The sequence below is a fragment of the Phallusia mammillata genome, chromosome 6 (assembly GCF_965637545.1).
Source record: "Phallusia mammillata chromosome 6, kaPhaMamm4.hap1.1, whole genome shotgun sequence".
Classification (NCBI taxonomy): domain Eukaryota; kingdom Metazoa; phylum Chordata; class Ascidiacea; order Phlebobranchia; family Ascidiidae; genus Phallusia; species Phallusia mammillata.
This window is the reverse complement of record NC_137257.1, coordinates 23,130,972-23,140,358: the sequence shown is the minus strand read 5'-3', so window position 1 is coordinate 23,140,358 and position 9,387 is coordinate 23,130,972.

The following is a 9,387-nucleotide window of genomic DNA, read 5'->3' as shown; positions in this document are numbered from 1 at the left end:
CAAAAGCATTTTCGTTAAAATGTGCTCTGGAAAAGTCTGGAGTTACTTACGCCGTGTGTTTGATTGGGCGATTTTCGGCACTCATTGAACCGTTGGCGCGGAAGCTTCAGGCTGTCGGAGTATGTGTGCCAGATGTGAAAAACTTGATCACTTCTCTTCAAAACGTTCTATCTCAAAACCGCATAAACTCGGACACTGCGTTGGATATTTACAAAGAAGCTTGTGAAGTATTAAATGTACAACAGCTGACTACACCCAGAATAGCCGAGAAACAAGTTTATCGCGACAACGTCAACGCAGAATCTGGACCGCAGTATTTTTATCGTGCAGTGTATATTCCTTACATCGAAGGTCTGAGTAGTTCGCTTCACGAACGATTTAGTGACTTTTTTCCTCATTTTTTAATTTGCTATCGATCATTCCACCCAACAAACCAACCAAGTTAGATGAGATTGAGCGTTTATATTGTTTAGATAACCTTGAGAGCGAAGTTATTTTGTGGAGATCTTCTCTAAGCTCTCAACTCAAACCCGAATGTTTTCATGAACTTCTTTTGAGCGCAAACGACTATCCAAGCGTTCGCAACATAGTCCAGATCATAATGGCGTTGCCGGCAACAACTGTTGAAGCTGAACGTTCTTTTTCGTGTATGAAGCGGGTCAAGACATGGTTGCGCTCAACGATGACTTCCGATCGCCTTTCAGATATATGTGTGCTGCATTGTCATCATGAAAAAATCAGCGAGGAAAAGATCAATCAGATTGTGTCAAATATGGCTGGTAGTAGGCGAAGGATGAACTTTTAATCATACCGTTGTGTGCAGCTAAAGCAATGAAGATAATTTTTTTGTGTAATTTGCCTCAGAAAAATTGCTGTTTGTGGGCACAACTATGTCGTTTTTCGTTTTCGTTGAATGTTATTTTACTTGTAAAAAGTCACAAAATATTGCCCCCCCAATTTTCCGCTGCCTACGCCACTGGCAACAGGTTCACCTTGTTCAGAAACAACAGGTTAGTGCCTAAAAATGAAATCTGTAACAGAAAAAAAACTTTTGCAGTAGATTTTGTTTAAAATGCACTACTTTGAATTGACAGAAAATGTAAGTGAACAAACCTCGCTTCAACTTGCTGAAACGCCATTAAGTGAGGCTAGCAATGATTTTTGCAAGCATCGAAAGAAAGGTGCAATTGATGACGTTCAAGTAAGTTTGTTGTGTATATTACAATACTGTTTTTATCATTGTTAGTGTAACCTATCAGTAATTAGTTATTAGTGGTTAAATTTTGAAAAACATAAAACAAATGCTAAGAGATCTTCAACAGTCTAACGACAGGTTGGAAAACCTAAATGTTCCGACAAGAGAGAAGTTTGATAACTTTGGTGCTTTCGTGGCATCAGAATTGCGTTGCAAACCTTCTGAACTTGTAAGTATGGTATGTGCAGAATATTACTCAAGTTTTATATGGTGATTACACTGTGGAGCTAAGCATGGAGTAACCAATATGTATACATTCATGTTTTCATTCATTACTGCAGTTCATTCTTCCGTGGGTTTTTAAACCTGTATTAAATATTAACGTGAAATTTGTGGTGAACAAACTGAAACATCACTGATTTATATGTGTCTGCCATATTGTAGTGTCACCGCAGGTAGTTGATTTGTTTTTTACATCATTGTTTTACCTTTAATCTTTAGTTTTTAATTTTTTGGGTTCTTTGTTGTTTCAAATAAATGATTTTCTACAATCATTCGTTTTATTTGTAAGCTTGACTTGATCAGTACCCATGTTTAAGTATGACAAAAAGTGAAGATCATTGTACAGTTGATAAGTTTGTGTAAAAGTGCAGACCTGTAACGAAGTTTAGTTACTCCCAAGGGCAGCAAATAAGTAACTACTGCCTGCCCAGAGAAAACCAGATCGTCGAGCACTTTTGGTCCAGTGTGCATTCGCCGGTCGTCGGCACATCGTATCAGACAGAGTGCTCCCGAGAAATCGGAGAATGTCTGGGGAATACCGAATCGTTGTCGTGTCGGCCGTTGGTGGGAATCCCGCTTTAGCCGGAACGTCGTATTTTTTACACAAACCACAAACATTTTACTGTGCCAATCTTACACAAATGTTACAATAAAATAGTGCGAATCAAATTGTTGTGTTTAAGGCTTCTTACACTTCAGCTTGAATTGAGTAGTTTAGTGTGGTTGGTTTGTTGCTTGAAATATTTACGTGATTGTTGAATATTGACTGTCCGTTGAATACATTTTCAAATTCTATATTTTTTGGATAGAAAATGTGAGGTTGGGAAATGTTAATCTTCGCAATGACAAAAAGCTCAATTCAAGAAAATGAGCATTTGGAGCTCTGAAACGATACGACGACATTACTTTCAGCAGATTTAGCTGAAAACAAAACGCTTCAGCATTTTTGAGGCCAGTAGAAGTGTTAATTGGAGAAATGTATCAGTGTTAAAAGTGTGTACCTATATGAATTTGAACAGCTTAATTACATAATTATTCCAGCACACTCAGCATCTGCTAGATCAGGGCAAACTCGAGGGCCAAATTGCAGTTTACATTAAGCCAAGGGTCGCGCGTGATTTTTAATCTAGTTCTATACAATTAAACCAGGTGTGCACAAACTTTTCGCTACGACGGCCGCATTGAAGATCCACATTTCATCAACTGGACGACTTAAAATCGTTTCTGGTTGTTTATGTTGTGCTTTTTTTGCAATTACAAAATCGCAGTGCTAAAGACTGTCAAAGGTTCAACAACAAAGATGATTTAAAAAGAAATCTGTGAGTTTCTCAAACATGATCCATATAAAATAGGCGGGCCAAAGTCTAGGAAAAGGCTGTATGGGTCAAACTAATTACTTTGTAAACTCAATTCTGCGAAAAGATTGGCAATTGGTAACTTGGGGGCAACAATGTAGGCACGTCGATTTCAAACAAACAAATTTTAACCATCGACAAGAGTGAAGTTAAAGTCACTACTCTGCAACCTAGTCGTGCGGTAACGACAACCCGCATGTTTCCGCTGTCGTGATTGCCTGAAAAAACCCTATTCGAATTCGGAAACATTTTGGAGAAGTAAATACATTGTTAAATGAGATTGTTACTAAACCTCAGCAAACAATCAAATATTTATTCATCTGTTTTTGAGACAATTATCCCGGCAATATGAACAATTTAGACCTACTTTTAAAACTGCTTTTGAATCAGCAAATGATTCTGCTGATTGTAGTGTCTTCAACTTAGTTGGAGATATGCATGCAGATGCGGAGAGTTTTCACAAATACTTTTGCATAATGTAAAAGCATAGAGCCAATAAATGATAAGCTGCAGACAGTGCACACTGTTTCGACCTATAAGGTCTCATGTGGCATCGCACAGACTAGGTGATGCGTGGGGTTGTACCCTGTGCTCCCAACAAACTGGAGTGCCGTTGAATGGCTACACTAGCCAATGCGGCCGATCTCTCGTCACCAGCTGCACTGATGAGACCTTATAGGTCGAAACAGTGTGCACTGTCTGCAACTTTTGCATAAAATTTGCAACTTTTGCATAAAATTTGCAACTTTTAATTAGTTACGCTTGACAACAAGGACACACATTACCGGAAAGCCATTTCATCAGCACAACGTCTTGCAATTACTTTGAGGTGTATGGCAGTAGACTTTATAAATGCAAACATGCATTGTGGAAGGTTAAATTTCCAAACTGTTTAACAAATAGGTCTTGCTACTAGTGATTCTCAGTCCATCATTTCTTTGAGTTTTCGGGTCGGGCACTCAACAGTCAACAACATTTTTTCGGAGACCTGTGAAGCACTTTGGGATGTGCTGATGCCGGAGGTTCTCAAACCACCATCAACTGAGCAAGAGTGGAAAAAATGAGGGTAAGGTGCAATTGATGACAAACATGTTGTCATTTAAGCACCTGCAGGTGCTGGATCTGAGTTCAACTATAAAAGCTCACATATCATTGTTTTGCTTGCAGTACGTGATGCACAATATTGATGAACTATGATTGATATTGTTGATTCAGGAAGACATAGTGATGGTGGGGTGTTTGCCAATTCAGAATTTGGTAAAAGATTTATGAGTGAGGATTTGAACATTCCCAGTCAGTCATGTTTGCCAAACACCAGCGTATGTGTAACATATTGTATTGTCGGTGATGCTGCCTTTCCACTGCGCCAAAACCTATCCTGAAAAAAAATACCTGCTGACAAAAGTATTTCAATCACAGACTTTCTCGGGCTAGACGTGTTATTGAAAACACTTTTTGCATTTTGGCTACTCGTTGGCGGATATTTCGAAGGCCCGTTATTGCTAAGCCAGAAAGAGCGGTTGCATTTGTAACGTCTGGACCGCGTGGGCTGTATATTTAGAATGATAACGAACACAAAATGGTGGCAAACATAACACGTGACCACTTGAGGCAGTATTTACATGCAACTATCACACCTCTCTTCTTCTAAAGAAAACACTGCGACCCTTATTCACAACGTATCAATCGGCAAGAAAATCAAGGAGACACACAAACAAAATCACGAAACTTTGCGGGCATCACGACTCTACGGCCACATCGTGTAGTACGTGTTGTGTTGTTAGTTGCACAATTGGAATTTACAGTTGAGTTACTCTGTGACGAAACAACGATCATTGGTATTGGTTCTGTTTGTGTATGTGGTGCTTGGTATGTAATCTGTGTAATGATCATAATACATAGTAGGCATTTCACGGGTTTTGTTGAGTTGCCTACGATTGCGACGCAAATTACCGTGCACATTGCGAATAAAATAAGAGCGTGGATAATTGCTTTGACTTCCAACGATAGCTTTATTCCATTGCTTTCCTTAGTAGCTCTTCTGAAGCTCTTGACGACGAGCCAAATCTCTGGAAACATCAACAACATAAGGTTGAAGTAAATTTTTGGCAACTGGAATCTTGCTTCATAGTCTTCTGCTCATCAAAATCTGTGCAGGTGAGTATTTCAGACCGGTAACTGGAGTATTGCGATACTCTAGCAGTGCTAAGTAAGGATCATTTCCTTCACTGCTGGCCTTCTTTAATAGATTCTTTAAAGTTTGTGATGTTGTAGCTGTGATTCCCCAATTCTTTGTAAATTGTAGAAATTCCTTGCTACGAAAAGGCATATTGTCACTTACAATTTCTCTGGGTATACCATGTCTTGCACAAATGCATATTGTTTCTTCAACAACAGTCTTTGCAGTTTTGTCAACAAGTGGAACCATTTCTGGGTACTTAGAATGGTAGTCAACAATAACTAAGTAGTCCTTGTTCTTGAAAGTCATGATGTCCATGCCAATTTTCTGAAAAAGTCCATTTGGAATTTCATGGCACATCATCGGCTCTCGCTGTTGATTTCTCTGGTACTTACAACATGTGGTACATTTTGAAACCACATTTTGAAACCATGTGCCAATACAGAATTTCTCTTGCTCGCGATTTGCATTTGGTTATGCCCAGGTGACTCTCATGAATTAGTTTCAGCATGTATGGTCGAAGTACTTCAGGTATGACTATTCTGTCATCTGCAAATACAATTCCATCAGCTGTGTGTAGAACATCTCGAATATTCCAGTAACTGCGAGCACTAATCTCAACATTCTGTCTTGAACGTGGCCATCCATTTTGACAATAGTACTGCACTTTTTGCAAAGATGTATCTGCTTCTGTAGCACGCTGGATTTCTTCATACTTTGAAGAGGTTACAGGTAGGCAATGAGAGTATGAATCACCTGTTCTATATCATCATTCAGGTTGTTGTCTGATTCTTCTGTATCTAGATAGGCTCTTGACAATGTATCTGCTAGATACATGTACTTCCCTGGTACATATCGAACCTTTAAACTGTATGGTTGTAAACACAACATCATACGCTGGAGCCTTGGTGGTGCTTTACTTAATGGTTTGTTCAGAATTGACTCTAATGGTTTGTGGTCAGTTTCCACAGTGACAAGCTCTTTTCCATATATGTACTGGTAAAATTTCTTTGTAGCAAAAACAATAGACAGCATCTCTTTCTCTATCTGTGCATAGTTGACTTCTGCCGAAGTCATGGACCTAGAAGCATAAGCAACTGGTTTTCCTTCTTGGATTAAACAAGCTCCAAGACCACATTGTGATGCATTTGACTGTATTGTAACAGGCTTAGTTACATCATAGAATGCAAGCACAGGCTGACTTGTCAACAAACATTTCAGTTGACTTAGTGCTTTATCATGCTTTTCTGTCCATTTCCATGGTACATCTTTCTTCAGCAATTCTCTCAATGGTGCTGAGATACTTGATTCATTTGGTATGTATTGTGATAAATACTTTGTCATCCCAAGTAAACGCTGCAGTGATGGCACATCACTAGGTTTGGGCATGTTGACAATTGCATCAATTTTCCGATTATCGGGCTTCAAACCATTCTCTGAAACAATATTTCCCATGTATTCAACATTCTTTACCTTAAATTGAATTTTTTCAGCATTGCATTTGACTCCCTTGTGTCGTGCACGCTCCAACACCTTTCTTAAAATATCATCATGTTGCTCTTCAGTTTCAGCAGCAACAATAATGTCATCAGCAATGATATAAACTCCCTGCAGTCCTCCAAAAGCTTCTTCATTATGCTTCTGCATTACTTCACTGGCAGATGAGATACCAAATGGCATTCGTAGAAACCTTTTCCTTCCCCATGGCGTGTGAAAAGTAGTTAGGTATGATGACTCATCACTTAATTTAACATGCCAGTATCCATCCTTCATGTCAATAACAGTGAAAAATTTCTTTCCATTCATGTGGGACTGAACATCAGCTGGTGTGGGAATCGTGTAGCGTTCGCGCAGGGTTACTGCATTCAGTGGTTTTGGATCAAGACAAATACGTAAATCACAATTTCACAATTTTTCAACAATTACTAGATTGCTAACCCAATCTGTTGGTTCATCCACATCAGCAACAATCCCCTGCTCAGACAGCTTGTCTAGACAGTCTTTCAATTTGTCTCTTATTGCATATGGAATTTTGCGAGGATGTTGTATAACTCCACCAGCATCTGGCTTTATTTGAATATGGGATTTTTTCTTGTATGCACCTGTGCCATTAAATACATCACGATACTCACGACTTTACTGTTGCCAGTGTCAATGGCTGAGATGTGGAAAAAATTCGTTTTACCAAATTCAGTTCATCACAGGCAGTCTCTCCTAAAATTGACATTTCAGCAGCATCTGTCACATAGAACAAAAGACTCGATGAACGACCTTTGTTATGGACTACAAGCTCGGTAGTGCCAAGCGGTTTTATGGCTCTACTTGCAAACGGACGAAGAACAGTGGCGCATTTTCCAAGTGGTGCTTGACCTACTTTCTTGAAAACATGCAATGGCAACACATTGGCTTGAGAACCTGTGTCCAGTTTGAACTGCACTGTAGAATGTTGGGACTTCTGATTTACAACAGATCTTTGTTTGCTTGCCCTCAAAATGTTCGATTGCTGAAATTGACAAGAATCTGTTCACTTGCTCATCAGCAGAGCTTGCAGCAATGTCATGCACAGTACTTGTGGACACTTTCTTGCATACAATTGCAAAATGATTACGTACACCACAATTATGACAGGTTTTACCATATGCTGGACATTTTCCTTCTTGGTGACGCTTTCCACAATACTTGCACATTGGAGTTTCCGGTTTGGACTTGTCCTTCATCAGCTTTATTTGTGCCTTGCTGGCTTCTGCAGCTTGACAAATGTGTAAAGCCTTGGCCAGTGTCAGATCAGCTTCTCGCAGCAATCTTTCTCTAACACTACCATCATGGATACCAAACACAATCTTGTCCCTTAGGTGTCTGTCTTTGTGTTCACCATATTCACAACCATTCAACAAAATTCTGAGATCAGTGACCCATTGATCAAAAGACTCACCGTCATGTTGGTCTCTTTGCCAAAACTTGTATGTCTCAAATACACAGTTTCTTTGAGGTTCACAGTACTGACGGAACTTCTGTAATACATTCTCATAGTTATCATCTTTGTCATCATTTTCATTGGTGAAAACAAAATTAGAAAATATATCTTGAGCCTCCTGCCCTGCGCAATGTAGAAGAATTGCAACCTGCGTCTTGCCCGGTTTGGAACTTAATTCCGCGGCGGTATAATATGTTCGAAAGCACATTTCCCATTTTCGCCAGTTATCAGCTGTATTTCCTGATGTAAAGCGCATCAAAGTGGGTGGCCTGAACTGATCCATCCTAAAGTATACGATTCAAATCTTCTGACACCATGTAACCGCGTGGGCTGTATATTTAGAATGATAACGAACACAAAATGGTGGCAAACATAACACGTGACCACTTGAGGCAGTATTTACATGCAACTATCACAGCATTCACAAAAGCAGAATGTTGTTTACATATTTTTTTGCAGATCAAAAACAGACAAAATGTGCGTAATGCATATTGTACACCTTCATCTGTTGACAGGGAAGATCGAGTGGGCAATGTGAGAAATGCAGAGCTATTTAAATTTCCAATCTAAAGGTGCGTGACCAATACGAACGACTATTTTAATTCGGACAATTGGTGTGGCAAAATGCTGTTATCCACCGAATGTAAATGATGCATTAGATTTGGGTTACATTTTCTTGTTTTGTGCATGTAGTGTTTTTCATATGAACCTAGTTCTTTTCATTCGATTTGTTTTGTATATATTGTCTTCTCTTCACATTCAATTGTAAAACAAACAAGGCTTTTGCATATTTTAGTGTTTAAATAGCCAGAAACAGCAAAAGCATTGGCTGATAAATACAGAACAGAAAATACAATGAGGTAACAGAACACCATGATTATACACCAGGGGCGTATCCAAAAATTGGGGGTCCAATATTTTATTTTGGGAATTTCCCGAAAGACGTCATTAAGTATGTTTGAAAAATTTCCCACACAAACACGCCAGACCGACGAGACTGAGTACGTAATTCACTCGTCACACTACCACTAAGTCCAATTGACAGAAAAAACAGATAATTTTTTTCGCGACCGCTTTGTAGTTTCCTGATTTCGCTGCTGCTATCTAGCTTACTCAAGATAAGTGCGACTGTCGGGTAATCAAAATCGTTGCTTAAGAAAACGGGAACAATTTCTAAAGAACTGAACGCCTTTCTGAAGCGATAATGCTACTGTTAGATTGCGCAATGTCACAAATACAGTAAAGTCGGTTCACGGCTTTGAGATAACGACTTCCTGTTATCACACAGCGGTCAACGGAACGATTTGGGCCTATTTAATTTACGCACAACTTTTGGAAAAGGGAAACTATTAAGGAAAGACAAATTGTCTTACCATAAGTAAAAGTTACATAAACCTTCCAT